Source organism: Equus quagga, chromosome 6, assembly GCF_021613505.1.
Source record: "Equus quagga isolate Etosha38 chromosome 6, UCLA_HA_Equagga_1.0, whole genome shotgun sequence".
NCBI classification, from domain to species: Eukaryota; Metazoa; Chordata; class Mammalia; order Perissodactyla; family Equidae; genus Equus; species Equus quagga.
The window spans coordinates 84,777,724-84,798,480 of record NC_060272.1 but is presented as its reverse complement, the minus strand read 5'-3'; the positions used below and the strand labels follow the sequence as shown (position 1 = coordinate 84,798,480).

Sequence of the window (20,757 nt, the reverse complement as noted above, 5' to 3'; positions counted from 1 at the left end):
TCATACTCAATGGGCAAAAACTGAATGCCATCTCCCTGAGAACAGGAACGAGACACGGATGCCCTCTATCACCACTCTCATTCAACATAGTACTGGAGGTTTTGGTCAGAGCAATTAGGCAAGAAAAAGGAATAAAAGGAATCCAAATAGAAAGTAAAGAAGTGAAACTCTCACTGTTTGCAGATGACATGATCTTAATATATAGAAAACCCCAAAGAATCCACTGGAAAACTATTAGAAGTAATCAACAACTACAGCAAAGTTGCAGGGGATAAAATCAACTTACATAAATCAGTAGCATTTCTATACTCTAATAAGGAACTAACAGAAAAAGAACTCAAGAACACGATCCCACTCACAATAGCAACAAAAAGAATAAAATATCTTGGGGTGAATTTAACTAAGGAAGTGAAAGACCTATACAATAAAAACTACAAGACTTTCCTAAAAGAAATTGATGATGACATAAAGAGATGGAAAGACATTCCATGCACATGGATTGGAAGAACAAACATAGTTAAAATGTCCATACTACCTAAAGCAATCTACAGATTCAATGCAATCCTAATCAGAATCCCAAAGACATTCTCTACAGAAACAGAACAAAGAATCCTAAAATTCACATGGGGCAACAAAAGACCCCGAATTGCTAAAGCAATTCTGAGAAAAAAGAACAAAGCTGGAGGCATCACAATCCCTGACTTCAAAACATACTACAAAGCTACAGTAATCAAAACAGCATGGTACTGGTACAAAAACAGGTGCACAGATCAATGGAACAGAATTGAAAGCCCACAAATAAAACCATACATCTATGGACAGCTAATCTTCAACAAAGGAGCTGAGGGCATACAATGGAGAAAAGAAAGTCTCTTCAACAAATGGTGCTGGGAAAACTGGAAAGCCACATGTAAAAGAATGAAAATTGACCATTCTTTTTCACCATTCACAAAAATGAACTCAAAATAGATCAAAGACCTAAAGGTAAGACCTGAAACCATAGGCTTCTAGAAGAAAATATAGGCAATACACTCTTTGACATCAGTATTAAAAGGATCTTTTCGGACACCATGTCTTCCCAGAGAAGGGAAACAAAAGAAAGAATAAACAAATGGGACTTCATCAGACTAAAGAGCTTCTTCAAGGCAAGGGAAAACAGGATTGAAACAAAAAAACAACCCACTAATTGGGAAAAAATATTTGCAAGTGATATATCCAACAAAGGGTTATTAATCTCCATAAGATATAAAGAACTCACACAACTCAACAACAAAAAGTCAAACAACTTGATCAAAAAATGGGCAGCGGACATGAACAGACATTTCTGCAAAGAAGATATACGGATGGCCAATAGGCACATGAAAAGATGCTCATCATCACTCATCATCAGGGAAATGCAAATCAAAACTACACTAAGATATCACCTTACACCCATTAGAATAGCAAAAATAACCAAAACAAAAAGTAACAAATGTTGGAGAGGTTGTGGAGAAAAGGGAATCCTCATACACTGCTGGTGGGAATGCAAACTGGTGCAGCCACTATGGAAAACAGTATGGAGATTTCTCAAAAAATTAAAAACAGAAATACCATATGACCTAGCCATCGCACTACTGGGTATATATCCAAAGAACTTGAAATTAGCAATTCCAAAAGTCCCATGCACCCCTATGTTCATCGCAGCATTATTTACAATAGCCAAGACGTGGAAGAAATCTAAATGCCCATCAACTGATGATTGGACAAAGAAGATGTGGTGTATATATATACAATGGAATACTACTCAGCCATAAAAAAGGATAAAATCGTCCCATTCACAACAACATGGATGGACCTTGAGGGTATTATGTTAAGTGAACTAAGCCAGATAGAGAAAGACAATCTCTGTGACTCCACTGATATGTGGAAGTTAAACATGTAGACAAAGAGAAAAGATTAGTGGCTACCAGGGGAAAGGGGGGTGGGGGTGAGTACAAAGGGTGAAGTGGTGCACCTACAACATGACTGACAAAAAATAACGTACAACTGAAATTTCACAAAGTTGTAAACTATCATAATCTCGATGAAAAATTTTTTTTTTAAAGATTTTATTTTTTCCTTTTTCTCCCCAAAGCCCCCCGGTACATAGTTGTATAGTCTTCGTTGTGGGTCCTTCTAGTTGTGGCATGTGAGACCCTGCCTCAGCGTGGTCTGATGAGCAGTGCCATGTCCGCGCCCAGGATTCGAACCAACGAAACACTGGGCCGCCTGCAGCAGAGTGCGCGAACTTAACCACTCGGCCACGGGGCCAGACCCTCGATGAAAATTTTTTAAAAAGTGATATAATTAGATTTGCATTTTAGAAAGATCACAGAGAAGCGTTGTAGAAAATGGACTAGAGTCATTCAAAATAAATAAAAATCAGGAAAAATGAACTGGAAAAATTATTGTTGTTCCAATTTTCTTTTACTGAGTAGATTCAAAACTGCGACCATCTGTGCAGTCAAGGAGTGTATGTTACCTAAATGTAAGAACCATTCTTGTACCACTAACAAGATTCAAAGCTCTTAGAGGACAGCACAGACACACAGTAACATCAGATGTAGTTCCAAGTGCTATAAAACAATGATTCCACATTTTGGTTTCAGGCTTTAAAAGTACTATAGTATATGTGGTTTTGAGTAAGATTCTAAATTGTAGTCATGTTCTTAAAACTAGCTTTTTTCTATTCAAGTGTTAACAGGAAAAAACATAGTTTTAGTCTGACCTTATAGACACACACCATTTACTCTACTTTTAACTTGATTTGAACCTTAAGGGTACTTTTGCAAAGCAACAAAAGCGAGCAGAACTGAGGTCAAGTAATAAGTAGTTTCTAAAATCTACTGACTTTTTCACTGAACACTATCAGAATCCCTATAATTTTTAATGAGTAACAAGAAAAGTTGAAATTTTTCCAGTTTCAACTAGGACTTCTCCAAAGATAAAAAACACGTTATTTTAAGAAATTCTGATTCTCCTGCATATCCCTTTACATGCTTTATTATCAATTATTATATTGTAGTTATAAGGTTAGTTTATAATAAAATATACCCACATTCAGACCACATGTAAGTAAAAAGCTGTCCAATTCAGTACTGAAATTGTTACCCTTATTTAATTGTCTTCTGGGAACAAAACCTTGTTTTCTGAGCCCTAGAAAAGGTTCCATCCCTTAGTCAATACTTAACTTTTCTTCAATTAAAAGTTACTAGCAGTACAGCCCTGTTTATCACCAACATAAAACATCTCTGTATACTCAAAACTTGTCTCCTTCCAAAAGTCTTTTCATTTTTATCTATCATCCATTCACAGCGTATGTGTCACTGCCATCACAGTTTATTGCTGTCACGTTGGTTTGCCTTTGCTGGCACATTTTTCCTGCACCTTCTACACGGGCCAGTCCTTTCTCCCACAAAACCGCCCTGAACTCCTGGGAAGTGGGGACTCACCACTCACCTTCTCGTCAGGCTTCACACGTGAAAGCCACCTGAAAAGTGTCCAGCTGATTCTACAGTCTCCCAAACACAAGGAATACAAAGGAATTTGGCCCCTCAATATCCTGGTTTACCTAAAGCAATCAGCAGGAGGCATGTTTACCCCCACATTCCTCACCGCACCCTCCTGGACCCTCCAATGAAAAACCAGGTCATTAGATTCAAGCAGAAGGAAAATCTGACTAGCGTAATGCACATTAAGAAGAGGGAAGAACGGGGCAGGCCCCGTGGCCAAGTGGTTAAGTTCGCGTGCTCCACTGCAGGCGGCCCAGTGTTTCGTGGGTTCGAATCCTGGGTGCGGACATGGCACTGCTCATCAAACCACAATGAGGCAGCTTCCCACATGCCACAACTAGAAGGACCCACAATGAAGAACATACAACTACATACTGGGGGGCTTTGGGGAGAAAAAGGAAAAAAAAATCTTTAAAAAAGAAAAGGGAAGAAGTCGGAGGAATCAGCACTAAGAAGGAGAAGATTAAAAAAATGATCAAAGAAAAATAACTAAAAGGAAAATTTAAGCCAACGATAATAAGTGGGAATAAGGTAGATGATAATAAGGCAATAATTTCAGACAATGATGAGGAAAAAGCAGCCCATAGGAAATAAATTCAATCTCTCACTTAAGTTGATCACTAAACAGCAGTTCACAGGACAACTGACAACTTCTCAATCCCAGTCCAGGGACATGTGGCTATCCCACCCTGGTACTGGTTACGCCAAACATTACTGCCACCTTGGGGTGCTCCTGAGTCAAGTGAGAGGACCACCGTCATTTCCATTCCCTGCCAAGAGACACATCAGTGACTAGGGAGCTGGAGCGAGAACCAATGGCAGAGATATCACAGTAGCAGGCCAAGGACTGCACAAAGCAACTCTGGGACTAAGGTTAGAGTTAAATGAAATGGGAGAGAAAGAAAGACAAGGGAAGACGAAAAGAACAAGACAGCATCAGAGTAGGTTCTTTCTATATGCAGAGAAAAGCAAACATCTGGAATTATTTGGTGCTGAGTGCCACCAATTTAAGACTTTGTTCCTCTCTTGCAATTGTTTCTTAGTAACACCACTCAAAGAAAAAATAGACCTAGAGGCTAAAATGCAGGAAAGTGGCTAAAGTGAGTATAATAATAACCATTAAAAAATACATTTTTAAAATAACAGAGCAGTTAACTGCACAAAGAATATTCCTGACTGACTTGGAGAGATGTTCATCCTAAATTCTTCAGTCAAATGAGGAAGTTGCTCAGAACTGAAAGCCCAGAAACAAAACCACACGTCTACGGACAGCTAATTTTCGACAAAGGAGCCAAGAACATACAATGGAGAAAGAAAAGTCTCTTCAATAAATGGTGCTGGGAAAACTGGACAGCCACACGCAAAAGAAAGAAAGTAGACCATTATCTTGTATCATACACAAAAGTTAACTCAAATGGATTAAAGATTTGAATATACAACCAGAAATCATAAAACTCCTAGAAGAAAACATAGACTGTACGCTCTTTGATGTTGGTCGTAGAAGGGTCTTTTTGAATACCACATCTCCTTAGGCAAGGGAAACAGAAGAAAAAATAAACAAATGGGACTTTACCCAACTAAAAAGCTTCTGCACAGCAAAGGAAACCATCAACAAAACGAAAAGACAACCCATCAACTGGGAGAAAATATCAGCAAATCACATATCCAATACAGTTAATTTCCAAAATATATAAAGAACTCAGCCAACTCAACAACAAAAAAACCAAACAACTCAATCAAAAAATGGGCCGAGGATATGAACAGGCATTTATCCAAAGAAGATTTACAGATGGCCAACAGGCACATGAAAAGATGTTTAACATCACTAATTATTAGGGAGATGCAAATCAAAACTACAATGAGGTATCACCTCACACCTGTAAGCATGGCTATTATTAACAAGACAAGAAATGACAAATGTTGGAGAGGATGTGGAGAAAAGGGAATCCTCATACACTTCTGATGGGAATGCAAACTGGTGCAGCCTCTATAGAAAATAGTTCAGAGATCCCTCAAAAAACTAAAAAGAGAAATATCGTATCATCCAACTATTCCACTTCTGAGTATTTATCGAAAGAACATGAAAACACTCATTCGAAAAGATACATGCACCCCTATGTTCATGGCGGAATATTCACAATAGCCAAGACCTGGAAGCAACCGAAGTGCCCATCAACTGATGAACGGATAAAGAAGATAGGGCATATATATATATATACATATATACACACACACTCTACAGAATACTACTCAGCCATAAAAAAAGACAAAATCGTGCCATTTGTGACAATATGGACGGACCCTGAGGGAAGCGAAATAAGTCAGACAGAGAAAGACAAACGTCATATGATTTCACTTATACGTGGAAGATAAACCAACAAATAAATAGCTAGATAAGGAGAAAAGATGGTGGTTACCAGAGGGGAAGGGAGTGGGGGGAGGGCCAAAGGGATAAAGGGGCACATACGTATGGTGATAGAATACCAGGGGCTGGCCCCGTGGCCGAGCGGTTAAGTTCGAGCGCTCCACTGCAGGCGGCCCAGTGCTTCGTTGGTTCGAATCCTGGGCGAGGACATGGCATCACTCATCCAGCCACACTGAGGCGGCGTCCCACATGCCACAACTAGAAGGACCCACAACTAAGAAGATACAACTATGTACTGGGGGGCTTTGGGGAGAAAAAGGAAAAAAATAAAAATCTTAAAAAAAAAAAAGAATACTAGACTATTGTTGCTGAACATGATACAGTCTATACAGAAGCCAAAATATGTGTACACCTGAAATTTACACAATGTTATAAACCAATGTGACCTCAATAAATAAATAAATAAAATTACATTAAAAATAAATAAAAGTAAAAAAATGAGGAAGTTGCAGACAAATATGTATAATAGCGGGATAACATTTTTGTAAAAATGTCTGTATAAGCACAGGAAAAGTCTTTAAATCATTCCAAAATTATTGCTAGTATTATGAGTGATTTTTTCTTTTTTAAAATTTTTTGTGTGTTTTCAAGGTAATTAAAATAAAAATAACAACAATCCCTTAAAATAAAAAAGAAATACCCCCTCCAGGTTATTCAGTCTATACTCTAAATGTGTATGGAATTTACCGACAACCCCTTTCACACAGAACGCAGCTTTGAGAGAGCTGCTCCCACCCAGTGGGAGAAGGGCCCCCTGGCCAAGCCCAGCCACGGAATCACGGGAAAACAAGAGCTGTGTTGGGAAGGTTTGAATCCAGCACCTCTATTCACCAGTTCAGCGACCTGGGGCAAATTATACAAAATTTCTGAGTGCTGCCTTTTTCTTGGCTTCAGGAGTGGGATAATACCTACCTCACAGGGTTGTTTTGAGAATTTTCAAGAACAGCTTCCACATACGATGACATGAACTGGTGGGGTAGGTACCAAGGAGAACTCTGACCCTTCTGACCAATGTTATGCTTTTTATCATCCCACAAAACAATCATTCCGAATGATGCCAGATTTGCCACCTTCACTGACCTGCCTTCAGCCTGTGATTCCTCATACTAGTCAGCTCTCGGCAGAGCAGCCTGGTTACTGATGCTTCTTTCTAAAGCATCTGTACCTACCACTTCCAGGAGAGAGCAGAGTGAAACAGAGAAGCAGGTGTCAGAGAACAAACGCATGCTTATCCAAGTTCTTTGTACCACAAATACATAGGCAAGCCCTGTAGGGGTAGAAAACATCTCTTCTAAAGGTACGTACTAGAGAAGCATGACCGAATGAACAGATCATAATCGCAGATACTGTTATAGACTCAGTTTAACATATTACACTTTAGCAGACTTTGCACTGTAATTGCTGTTCGTTTTTTAGTGTTACTGTTTTAAAACCTTTAGGGATACTCACCAAAAATTTTAGTATTCATAAGTATGCCTTGAACCTGGAAAAGGTCAGAACCACTGAGACTGAAAATAAACAGGGAGAGGTGTGAGGCAACTACCTAGAAAAGTGTTGCCCAGCAAGACTTTCTGCAATGGTGCAAATGTTCTATCCATATCTATGCTGTCCAATACCATAGCCACCAGCCACATACAGCTAGTGAATACATGAAATATGGCTAGTGTAACTGAGGAACGGAATATTTAATTTTATTTAATTTCAATTAATTTTCATTTACATCATCAAACGCAGCTACTGCCTCTGGTACTGCATGGCACAGATGAGAACCTTGGGTTAATGACTTATGCTAAATCAAAAAGCGTGGTATGTGGATAAGTTAGCTAAGTTTAAAAAGCAAACAGACAAAAAGAGAAACAAAGAAAGCACAAAAAAACCAACAAAAACAAAAACCCAGCACCATGTTAATATTCTCTTCCTCCACACAGAGCTCACCTTGACAAAGCTGGGGACCTAGTCTGATCTCAACCTGTCTTAGTCTGCTCAGGCTGCAATAACAAAAAACCACACACTGGGTGGCTTAAACAACACAAATTTATTTTCTCACAGTCCTAGGTGCTGGAAAGCCCAAGGTCTGAATGATTTCATTCCTGGTGAGGATCCTCTTCCTGGCTTGGAGATGGCCGCCATCTCTCTGTGTGCTCACAAGACCTCTTCTTTGTGCACAGTAGAGAGAGAAAGAGATTTATCTTTCTCTTCTTATAAGACCACTAATCCTATCAGATTAGGACCCCAGCTTCATGACCTCATTTAACTTTCTCTCTCTAAAGGCCCTGTCTCCAAATACAGTCACATTGGGAGTTAGGGCTTTAACAGGTGAAACAGGGACAAGGGGACAAAATTCAGTCTATAGAACAAGCCTCCACTCTCCCATAACCAGCTTTCTTATCATGAGTCCATATTCCATGGACTACATTTCTCACCCTTAACTCAAAATCTTCTAGAGGCTTAGCTTTCTCACACCATATTCTTACCACTCCACCAGCTTACACCTGAGTAAGACATTAACCCTGCCATAAGACACCTCTGAAATTTACCAAGATTAAAACTTAGCTTTGCCAGTCGGAGAAAGACAAACACCAGATGATTTCACTCAGATGTGGAATATAAACAAGTACTGGGACAAGGAAAACAGTTCAGTGGTTACCAGGGGAAGGGGGCTGGGGGGGACACCAGGGGTGAAGGGGAGCACTTTGTGGTGACAGTCAAGAAATGATGTACAACTGAAATCTCACGTTGATGTAAACTATTATGAACTCAATTAAAAAACAACAACTTAGCTTTGGCCCTCAAAAATGGCTTCTTACCTCCTAAAATGATTGTGCAGAAAAGAGCTAACACAGCAGGCCTGAGACTGCTCCCCTTAGGCCTGCCTGTCAACTTAGCCCTCAGCAAGAGTCTGGACACTTGGATATTGGGAGAGTCCCCAGCTCCCTGACTGCTAAGAGGGACTTGCTGTGCCTAAACCATCTGCACAAACAATGCGATTTATGCTGAACGTCTGCTTTCCTTCTGAGGGTCTAGAATTTGGGGATCTGGTAGGCAGAGAACAACCAGTGACCAGCCCCCAATAAACTCTTTGGCATTGAATCTCTAATGAGCTTTCCTGACGGACAACATTTCTCACATGTCACAATTCTGCTGGAGGAATTAAGTGTGCCCTGTGTGATTCTACAGGGAAAGGACTCTTAGAAGCTTGTGCCTGGTTTCCTCCAGACTTCATCCCATGCACCTTTTCCCTTTGCTAATTTGGCTTTGTATCCTTTCCCTGTAATGAATCATAACCACAAGGACAACGATATGCTGAATTCTGTGAGTCTTCCTAGTGAATCATCAAACCCAGGGCTGGTCACAGGGACCCTTAACACATTAATCAATCCACTTTCTTAATTCACATCACCAAACAGCCATTCCCAGTAAAAGAACCCCATATTCTTATATTTTAATCTTCCCAGGTTGCACTCCAACCCATAATTCTTCCAGCCCTGGTCTTATCCAGTCTATTTTCTACAATTATCACAATCATTCAGGCTAAGATGACCATCAACTCTCTCTATATACATCAATGCTTCCATAACTGGGGTGAATATTCTCCAAGAAACAGGGAGCAGTTTTTTTAAAAATACAAAACTGTTTTCTAAATCTTTCAGTAAAAATAATTTTCCCAGGTGCTTCCTCATGCTTAGTCTCATTTTACTTGGACCTTTCTGTAAGGATAGAAGCTGCAGAGTACACCTTCAATCTGCCCAGAAGGTTCTTCTTTCTCCAAAAACCCTTCTATGTTAGTGGCCCATGGGATTCCATCTTCTGCCTTCTTTCATCTCACTTTCCACGTACCATTCCATTTACTTCCGTATCCTTAGCTTCTACCTGTGATCCCTAAATTTTTAACTTCAGCCCAATCACCTGTCCTAAGCCCTAGAATCTTACCTCCAACCACCTACAGGACAAGGACATCTATGGATCCTACCAATCAACCCTTCGACTGATGTTCTTCTTGACACCTTTGTTCAAAAAGATCATCTAGACCTGTTTGCTCTACAATTCAACTGATCTGTCTATAGCTACTGTCTCATAGCAATCCAAAGTTTCAGAAGACTGCTTGAATCCTTTTCCTAACACGTCTTTTTGGTATTCCAGCCTACCTGTTTCTACTTAGTAGTTCACTATTACAGTAGAGCTCGGTGCAATGCTATGCACAGGGCAGCCATTTAATAAATGTTCATTCAATAAATTAATATCATCATCCCTCTATCAAACCTGTAGGCAAATAGAAAGGAACACCATGCTGGTAGCATAGTTGCATTTAGAAATGTCACTATTGGTAATCTCACTTTATTAGTTATATATGAATCAGAAATTCCAAAAAATGATTTGGAATAACCAGCTAACCATTTTAGGGAGAAAATACAGATGGATGAAAAGTTTCAACTTTAAAAATAAAGCGTTAAAGGAAGAAAAAGAGAGGCGCTTGTTGGAGGAATTTCCAGATAAAGATGGCAGATTGAACATAGATGTATGCTTTCATTCCTTCCTGAAATCCTACTCAATGACAGTAAAGGAATTTAGTTTTCTTTTTTTTTAAGGAAGACTGGCCCTGAGCTACCATCCATGCCCATCTTCCTCTATTTTATGTGGAACGCCCGCCACAGCATGGCTTGACAAGTGGTATACAGGTCCTCACCTGGAATCTGAACTGGCAAACCCTGGGCTACCAAAGCAGGGCACGCAAACTTAACCTGTGTGCCACCAGGCCAGCCCCGAGGAATTTAGTTTTCATTTTTTAAGGCATAAACTAACAAGGATAAGAATAGAAAAAGAGAAAACAGCAATAGAATTTCACAAGGTAGAAAGCAGATAGACAAGTGGTAGCTGATTTAATAGAGTGGAGAAAACTGAATCTGACAAGGACAGCAGGAAAGCTAACACCAACCCATTTTACATCCCACTTTCTATCAGTGGACCCCCAATAAGATCAGGAAGTGAGGACATCAGAGACATCCGGAAATAGGGACGAAAGGGCACCTAAAATAAGGTCAACGGTAAAGTCTGTCTAAGAGGCACTTAGACCCTAGATCTCCACTGCAATTCCTGGCAGCCCAGCCCCCAACCTGACCAAAGAGAGGTGGTTTGTCCTCTGGAGACGATAGAACAATGGATCTCTGGACCAGGAGTCAACAGACACAGTTCAGAGCAGGGCTACAGTTCCAAAACCAGAGGGCGGGAGCGGGGGATTTAGGGGTAAATAAAAATGTGTAAACTTGAATACCGAATGCTGAAACATGCCTCCCCCTACCCGGGAGTTTTCTACGCGACTCAGGACCTAGAACAAGGATAGTCTGACTTACAGATGACAAGCAACTCTGATAGGCCTAAGAGTAAAGACCGAAAGATACTGACACGAGAGGGTTCCCCAACACTCGGCCCAACCAGATCTTAATGGGAATCTAAAAGTCAGTTAAATGCTTCTCACGCTCTCAGAGCTTCGAATCACCTTTTTAGTCCCTGTTCTAAATGTGAGCAGATAACCAAGGACTGATTACCAGCTATCCGAAGAAACCTCCAACACAAAAGATGGAAATCAAAATATACAAATAAAGAGCAACATGGAATCACAATGATGTTTAAAGTCACAACACTAATATCTTTAACAGTAGAGAGGAGATAATGCTATATCCACACAACAAGAAGAGAATATTAACAAAAAGAACATTCAGAGAATGGAATTAGAAATTAAAAATACAGTAGCAGAAATGAAAACTCAATAGAAAAGAAAGAATTTAAAGTTGAAAAAAAGTCTCAAAAGTCGAGCAAAGAGACAATGTGATGGAAAACAGGGGAAAGATAAGAAAATCAGAGAAGCAGTCCTGGAGGTCAAACTCCAAATAAAGCAGCTCCAAAGAAAATCAAGGGGAGGATCTAACCAACAAAAATTTTCTGAGAACTAAAAGACAAGAGCTCCCAAACTGAAAGGGTTAACCAAGTGCTCATGTCCAACCTGGAATTCTATATCCCGACAAACTATCTATGGAGTGTGAACGGGAAAACGACACATTCAATAGGCAGTGGCCAGAAATAACTCACCTCCCGTACACTGTTCTAAAAAGATGCTAGAGGATGTGCTCCAACAAAAGCAGGGAGTAAATCAAGAAAGAGAATACAATAAGAAGGAGACCCAATATCACAGAAAGTGTAAAAGACAGATGATAACGAGGGAAAATCCTAGGATGACTGCAAAAAAGCTTTTGAACAGGAAAGGAAGGGGCTATTTATATCTGCCCAGATTTCCTTCTCAAAATACCGAATTTTATGTAAATGCCAAAAGAGTTAAAAGAAAACTCCACAACGACAGACAAACAAACACACACAAAGATAAAGAGAACAGACTGGTGGTTACCAAAGGGGGAGGGGTGGGAGGAGCGCACACAGGTCCGGTGACGGATGGAAACCAGACTTTGGCTGGTGAATGTGATGCAGTCTACACAGAAGGTGAAATATAATGATGTATACTTGAAATTTACACAACGTTACAAACCACTGTGACCTCAACCAAATAAGATTTTTCAAAAATTTTTTAAAAAAGAAACCTCCACAAACTCTTAAATTAAGAAAAAAAATAAGTAAAAGAAAAGAAAGGAGGAGGGATGAGCAACAGCAGCAGCAGGCACTGTGGTATACCAAGGTTCTATGTCGATAAAATATCCAGAGTTCTTCTGAATAAGGGACTACCCTATCAGCTCCGTGCTTCCACAATTACCAACTTTAGGTTACAACATGATATTTGACAATGACTGCCTTCAATTCTCCTGATCAGAAAAATGTTTAACAGAAATGAAAGAACAAAGGTCAATGAGAGAGATTCAACTGTCTTCTTTTGATAAATGCTGCCTCTTCTTAATCAAGGACTAGGGGTAGTTTGTCAATAGTCATTTAACTGCTTTATTACCCAATTTATAGGCTTTCCCCAAAGTCCAGTAAAGCAATCCAGTAAAGGCAAATGGAATTTTAAAATGCGGTCACCAATAAAGAAGCAAACAAAAACAAAACCACCACCCTTCCAAACTATTTGCCTAAGTTCTCTCAAAGAGCTTCCAGGAGACCCTTTAACACTCTGAAATTTGACAAAAATCATAGAAGATTTCATAGGAAATCAGAGCACAGAACGTAGCTCTAGAAAATACTATATTGCCACACTGATACCTCACCAGTCATCCCACTAAGTGGAAAATGAGAAGAAAAAAAGTTAGAGTGGTACAGATTTCGAAGGCTTGTCCCATCTGGTCTAGCTGAAAGAAAAGACCACAATTAATGTACTCAGAATCATTTAGAATAAAATCTTTCCTTAAATATAGCTTCAAAAATGTCAAACCAATACAATCCTAAAATACCAACTATTTTTAGTCTTTTCTTGTTTTAATTGACCAATGCAATTGGATTCCATTAACAGCTAATTTTCGTCAAATTTAATTCTAACAAACTCATTTAAGTTAAAAGAGCATAAAGAAAGAATAAAATACTATATTTTTGCATTCCTACAATTCAAAAGTAACAGGAGCAAATTTTTTCAGGCTGTGAACAAACATGCCATACTTAGACTAAAAGCATATTTTATTTCAAAATTGGGAGCAAAAATAAAGCTAGAGAAGAAATGACTTCCAAGCCTTGAATTCAGTGGCATTAACATTGATGACAATCCCACTCATTTCAAAGGCACGTCCCAGAGTGTTTATATTATGAAAAATGGGTCTGGAATGTCATCTTCAGTAAAATTTTAAATTGTTTAATCTGAGGTTTTGCTAGATTTGTAACAGCTGCACTTGTGTTTACAACTGTAATAAGGTCTTTACAGCATGGCAGTCCTTGACACATTCCTTAGATCTGGTTGGTACAAACATGTTGTACTGATCAATGGAAATGAGTTTAGTATCTCTCTACAGCTACAAGTTTAGTCAGGATAAAGTTTTGTTTTGGATTAACATTGTACAACAAACCCATCATGGACCTTCAAAAGTTTTATGGTATTGGTTACAGAAGGATAGGACAAAAACTTCCATTCATATACAAACATTTGGAAAATGACTCAATTTGTGTTTGTGGAATTCAAATTTTGTTTGGGGAAAAAGATATGCATATCAAATACACTGTGGATCTAATTTGTTTGTTGGCATTCATTGAGGGTCTCAGGGCACGTTACCAAACAGAAATTGGTTAGGCAGTATTCAAAAATTACATTTCTTGTAATGCCTCTATTTATACAGTAGAAAGATGCAACGAAAAAGCCTGCCAAAGACTTGCTTAAGAATATTTTGATAGGAAGCGTCAGCAACCCTTGGACATGGGGCTGCTGGTGCAATGAAAAGAGCACCAGACAAGAGTCAGTTTCCTGGGGTAACAGTCAACAGCTTTGCCACTAACCTCAGTTTCCTTCTCTGTAAACATTTCAAAGAGAAGTTATTGAAGGTGAATATTTTCTGCTAAAAGCAGTTGAGTCTTGGTAAGTAGAAATGCTTTCTTTTAGTAACTGAAGAGGGTATCATGCCATAATAATTAAGACATATTTAAAAGTTGCACAAACAGAAGTAACCCCAGAAGTCCTCGTTTTGGGCAATCTCTCAGGAACCCCCAATCCTGGTCTAAATTAATTTTTTGGAAAAGGTTTCCCTTTCTTTTTTTTTTTTAATCACTGTCTTACCTTGGCACATAGGGTTACTGTATGAATCACATACAATCTATATGAAAATAATTTGGAAAGTTCAAAACATATTTAACAGGGCTTGTGACCAAAGTAATGTTAGAAATGAACCAAGAAACCAAAGGAAGTACAAAGAAAAAATATCTATGCTTATAAAATCAATGAATTAAAAAAGCCAACAGAACAAAAGCTCTGATTTCCAAAGGGCATAACTATACTACTGTTCAGGAATAATAATCATAAACTTTTTTTTTACAAGTATGAAACTTTGAACTCACCAGAGAACATAGAATATTATAGTAATTTCCCAATAAGTATAATAAATCTGTTCTGAACTTCCCATTTTTTTCCCTAAGTGTTAGTTTGACAACTGAATTCATTTCAAAATGACTCAAAAGTCAGTAAATTAGACAAAAGTCATAAATTCAGATGCCCACAATGGGTAAGTTAAACGAGTAAAACAATCAAACAGGCTTCAGGCAACTGAAAGACAAAGCACTACCCAAAGAAGACAGCCAGAACTCAGCTCCTGCCAAACCAGAAGGAAGATTTAGTGCTGTCTGATTGACTTTCATCTAAAATACGGCTGAAAAGATGGATTTTTTTAAGGTGAAATTGCTTAGTGTTTAAATGTTAGTAAACAACAAAAAAATCTTAAAACATCACGCAAGCCATACAAAACATATCTGCCAGGCAGATATGGTCTCTGCTTTACCATCTCTACTATGTTCGTTTTATAAAAATCTATTTGTAATACCATTACAAGGTTGAAAACAATTTTGGTGACTTTTTTTAATGCTTCCATTATACTATGATTCCTGTTCATGAATCAACAGGTTTGTTTTTTCTTATGAAAATTATTACCTTAATTTTGTCAAGCAAGAGAAATTATCTGGCCAATGGCAAACGGAAGACACTAAGCAATTCTTGTTTTACCAAATACCCAAGGATGCCATGACACCCTTCTCCCCAGTCTATCCTGGAAGATAAGCTTGGCCAGAGCAGGAACCAAGTCTGTTTTGTTCACTGTTACATGCCCAGCACCCAGCACAGTGCCTGATACATAACAGGCAGGTGTGACTGAGTTTAACAGTGCTCTCCACATCAGGGGGCAACTGAGTACTCCCAGCTCCTTGGTAGTGAGGCTGGCCATATGACTAAGTTCTGACCAAAGGAATGAGGGCATAAGTGATGTGTGCTACTTCCAGGCCTGGCCCCTGAAACACCCTGTCTTCTACCTTCTCCCCCAGTACACAAGGCTGGAAGCAAAGGCCTCTGAGTCAGTGCAGCTAGGAAACGGAAGGAGGCCAGATCCAGGAGGTTGCAGGAAATGTGCACCAAGGAAAACTGCATAAAAAAGACATCTATCATACAGGAGACTGTGACATCAGCAAAAATTAGCACTTGTATTATGTTAAGCCACTGAGATTTAGGAATTTGTTATCACAACCAGCATTTACTTTGACTAACAGAGTGTTCAATATTTGTTAAATGAATGCCAAGATAAATAAATAGATGCCTCAGCCAACTAAGAATCTAGGCTTCAAAAGTTCAAAGATTCCTGTCCCTCAGAGTTGGCTGACAAATGCGAAAGTAACGACCTTGAGCCCTATTACGGACACACCGGCTTGCATTCTAAAATAAATGACAATTGTGGAGAACAACCCCAGAATCACAGCAAAGGCAGTCAAAGTTAAATTCGAATAGAATCTCCAAGTATGTAAGTGTACCTCAATGGGGGCAGAAAAAGCGTGTGACAAAAACTAGTATCCATTCATGATAAAAACTCATCAAATCAAGAATACAGGGAAACTTCCTCGACCTGACAAAAGGTATCTACAAAAAACCTAGAGCTCACATTACACTTCACGATGAAAGAGAGAATACTCAGAAAACTCAGGACTGTTCGGCCATCCATTCTCCTAACCTGATCTACAGATTCAATGCCATCTCAGTCAAACTCTCAGGAGGGGTTTTGGAGATATGGAGAAGCTAATTCTAAAATGTAAATACAAATAACCTAGAATAGTCAAACAACTTTGAAAAGAATGAAGTTGCAGGACTCACACTACTTGATTTCAAGACTTATTAAAAGGATGCACTAATCAAAGCATATAACATGTATATAGATCAATAGAACAGAAAAAAGAGTTCAGAAATAGAGTCACAAATACATTGTATGATTTTTGACAAAGTTCCAAGGCAATTCAATAGGGAAAGAATACTCTTTTCAAGAAATAGTGCTGGAACCATTGGAAAGCCATATGTAAAAAAATTAACCTCAGGGGCCGGCCTGGTGGTGCAGCAGTTAAGTGTGCACGTTCCGCTTCTGGGTGGCCCGGGGTTTGCTAGTTCGGATACCGGGTGCGGACGTGGCACTGCTTGGCAAAAGCCATGCTGTGGTAGGCATCCCACATATAAAGTAGAGGAAGATGGGCATGGATGTTAGCTCATGGCCAGTCTTCCTCAGCAAAAAGAGGATTGGCAGTAGTTAGCTCAGGGCTAATCTTCCTCAAAAAAAAAAAACAAAATTAACCTGAATCCTTTCCTCATACAATACATAAAAATGAACTCAAAATGGATCACAGACCCAAAACGTAAGAGCTAAAAACTATAAAATCTCTAAAAGAATACATAGGAGAAAGTCTTAGCAACCTTGGGTTAGGCAAAGAATTCTTAAATAGGACACAAAAAGCACAAACTCAAAGTAAAATAATCAATAAACTGGCTTTCATCAAAATTAAAACTTCTTGCTCTTCAAAAGATACCATTATGAAAATGAAAAGGGAAGCCACAGACTGAGGAAAAAACATTCGTGAATCATGTATTTGACAAAGGACTTGCATTAGAGAAATGCAATTTAAAACTACTAGGAGATATCACTACATACCAACTAGAATGTCTAAAATTAAAAAGACCAACCATACCGAGTACTGGAGAGGATGTGACGCAACTGGAAACTCTCCTACCCTGCGGGTGGGAACACAAAATGGTACAATCGCTTTTGAAAATAGTTTCGGAATTTCTTAAAAAGTTAAACTTTCATCTACCCTGCAATCTTGCCCTTCCACTCCTAGATTTTTACCCAAGAGAAATGAAAGCATATGTTCATACAAAGAGTTGTATATAAATATTCATAAGTTTTATGTGCATAGAAAAAACTATCTGGAAAGATAAACTGTGCTATATCCAAACAATGAACTAATACTCAGCAATAAAAAGGAATGAACTGTTAATACACGCCACAGCATGGCCAACTCGCAAAACAATTGTGCTAAGTGAAAAAAGACAAAAGAGTACATACTGTCGATTCCATTTGTACAAAATTTTAGAAAATGTAACTAATTTATAATAATAGAAAGCAGATTAATGATTGCCTGGGAAAGAGGGGCAGGGTGGAGTGGAATAAGAAGGAGGATGACAAAAGGGTACCAGGAAATTTGTGGGGGTGATATACGTGTTCGTTACCTTAGTTGTGGTGACGGTTTCAAGGGACATATTCATATTCACATACAATTTGATGTGTTTTGACATATGTGCAGCTAACTGTATATCAATAATACCTCAATTAAAATGTTTTTAAAAATAACTAATGTAAATTCAGCTAGTCATAGCCACTGTGGCCACAGAACAATGTAACCAAAGATGGTTCTGCTCAAGCATAAGAATATTTTCAAAGACTTATCCCATTTTCACCATTTTGTGTCAAGAAGATAATTCTTTAAAAACTCAAATTATTTTAAAATTAAACAAATTAGACAAATTATTTTAAAACTAAAAGGACTTAGTACAGTGTTAGGCATACATTAGATGTGTACAGCACACACTCGTGGAACTAAATGGAGATACCAGAAATTTTCATGTAATGAAACAAATTTCTGACTTTTAATACCTCCAAAGGAATGTCACTACCAAAATTCAAGACATTTTCCACTGCACTTATCTTAACTTATAACTAGTTTTAAAATAAAATCAATCTTATTACAGCATTTCATATAAAAACATTTTTATGTTCGTTATTGCTAAAATTGGCTGCATAGTTTCAAAAAAAATACTGATTCGTCAAAATACTTAGTAACCAAAACTTTCATTAGCTTTGCCAATTGTTTTTAGTGTAATGACCAAGAAATCCAATAATACGGACCAGAATCAGAAACAGGAGATTCTTCTGAGTGCCAAATAGTGCAGAAAATACTATTTGATAAATAAAATGTCTTGCTTTTACACCACTAATACAGGCTTACTCACTCTCAAGGCCTATAATTACAGATACGTAGCTAACATAGCTAACAGCTTCAAATAAAAGCAGAAATTAGATCTCACTAGAAATTGGACATGTCCAAATATACATTCTAATAGCCTTTTATTACAAACTCCCATCTGCAGGGATAGGCTAAGGAATCATCATAATCCATGCTGGACAAGGTCATGTTTGGGTACCCCAAGTTCAGAAAGCCAGGGCTAAGAACAAATGATTCCTTCAGGAAAGTGTAAGTCTTACCAATTAATCAGAGTGTGTGATCTGCATGCATTGTGTACACCACATACACTAGGAATTATTCTAGGATGCTGCTGATTTGTAGTCACTGAAACCCAGCTCCTCATCAAGAGACAGGCTAAATTATGCTGTGTTAACTTTCTGCTCATGCTCTATGTTCAACGTATGCGTGGGTGGGGGAAGGCAGGAGAGGGGTTGCCCACTCATGGATCCAGGATGATGGGTGCTCTGACATCTCAGCATCTTGCCCCCATAATCAGAAGGTCATGAATCTACTACTAAATGTTTCTACCTGGAAGTACCTGCTTAAAACCTACTGGCTAGAACTATCACATGGCCCTACCTAGCTGCAAGTGAACTGGGAAAGGTTAGGGAGGATAGAGATATTTACTAAGCAATTAATGTGTCTGCCACACCAATCAAATCTGCTAAAAAAATAAAAGGAGTTTATTGGTTCAAGGAACTGGCAGGCCTAAAGATAGGCCAGACTTCACAGTTGATTCATCTCTCTGTCCTGCTCCCCTCATGAGAGCAAAATAGCTCAGTCATTACAGGAGTCACATTACACACCATACCACCCAAAAAGAGAGGATACACTTCTATTCTAACATCCCAAGTAAGAGACTTCATAAGATTCAGACTGCACTTGCTTAAGCTTATGCCATGCCCTAACCAATGACTGTGACTGTGCAAATTTTATTGCCTAATTTTAAGAATGACTGTTTTAAGCCAATCAGAGTCCACCACAGAAGCTAGATGTGAGATCAATGCTCCCTGAAGTCTATACAATGGTGACTACTGAAAGAGAATCTAGGCCCTGTTAGAAAGGAGGAAAGGAGGAGAGGATGCTGGGTAGGCACCCAGCAAAGGCCAACAATCCTGAAGAAGCTGGCCAAGAGTTGTGGAAATAAGGCAAACACACACAAGACAATAGTATGAGCTAGAATGAATAAGGACAGAGGAAACGCCATTATTCATAACCAGAAATGACCATCAAGGAATCAGAAGTTGAGAAGGAAATCTATGAGACCAGCACATGAATGTACAAAGCAGAATCAAAGAGACAGGGTTAGCGTTAAGTACAAGGATAATGGGATTGCTTTAAATAAACAACAACAAAACAACAATGAAAAGGAACCAGCCCCAGGAGGATGCTGGAAGTCATTAAGGCAAATAGCACCTCCAAATTCCTAAAACAGAAGCAAAACAGGTTAACAATTCTGCACCTTCAATCCTGACCAGGTAAGAGATCACAGAGCCAAATTCATATTCTTAGACAAGGCCTGCCCTGAACCATTTTGTGTGTGTGTGAAAAACAGCAGTCTCAAACTGTCTTACGGGTAGTCACCAGAGTACCAAATCCCAGATCTCAGATTCTGCTAAAAATAGATTAAATTTAAATAAAATGTGTGTATGACATATATATTGTCTATTACAAAGTCAGCATTGGGCCTCTAGAGGAAAATGAAAAAAACAATCCCAGAAATCTGAAAAATGAAAACCTGGGGGTAAAAGGTAATGACAAGTATAATCAGACAGATGTCAAATCATGTCATCTGGGGGTCCTGCCCAGTGGACACCATAATGCTGACCATGACTTAATTTCTTTCCC

The 20,757-nt window shown here is 38.7% G+C and overlaps 1 protein-coding gene across 6 annotated transcripts in view; it reads right to left on the bottom strand.

The window, feature by feature from the left end:
• FANCC (FA complementation group C) overlaps positions 1-20,757 on the bottom strand; it is a 256,029-nt gene that overhangs the window by 229,585 nt on the left and 5,687 nt on the right. The window contains exon 2 of one of the 6 annotated variants that reach the window (XM_046664110.1): positions 17,575-17,617. The exons of the other annotated variants lie outside the window; for them this stretch is intronic. The gene's annotated coding sequence lies outside the window, so the exon portion shown is untranslated. The remainder of the gene's footprint in view (positions 1-17,574; positions 17,618-20,757) is intronic. 6 annotated transcript variants of the gene reach the window in all.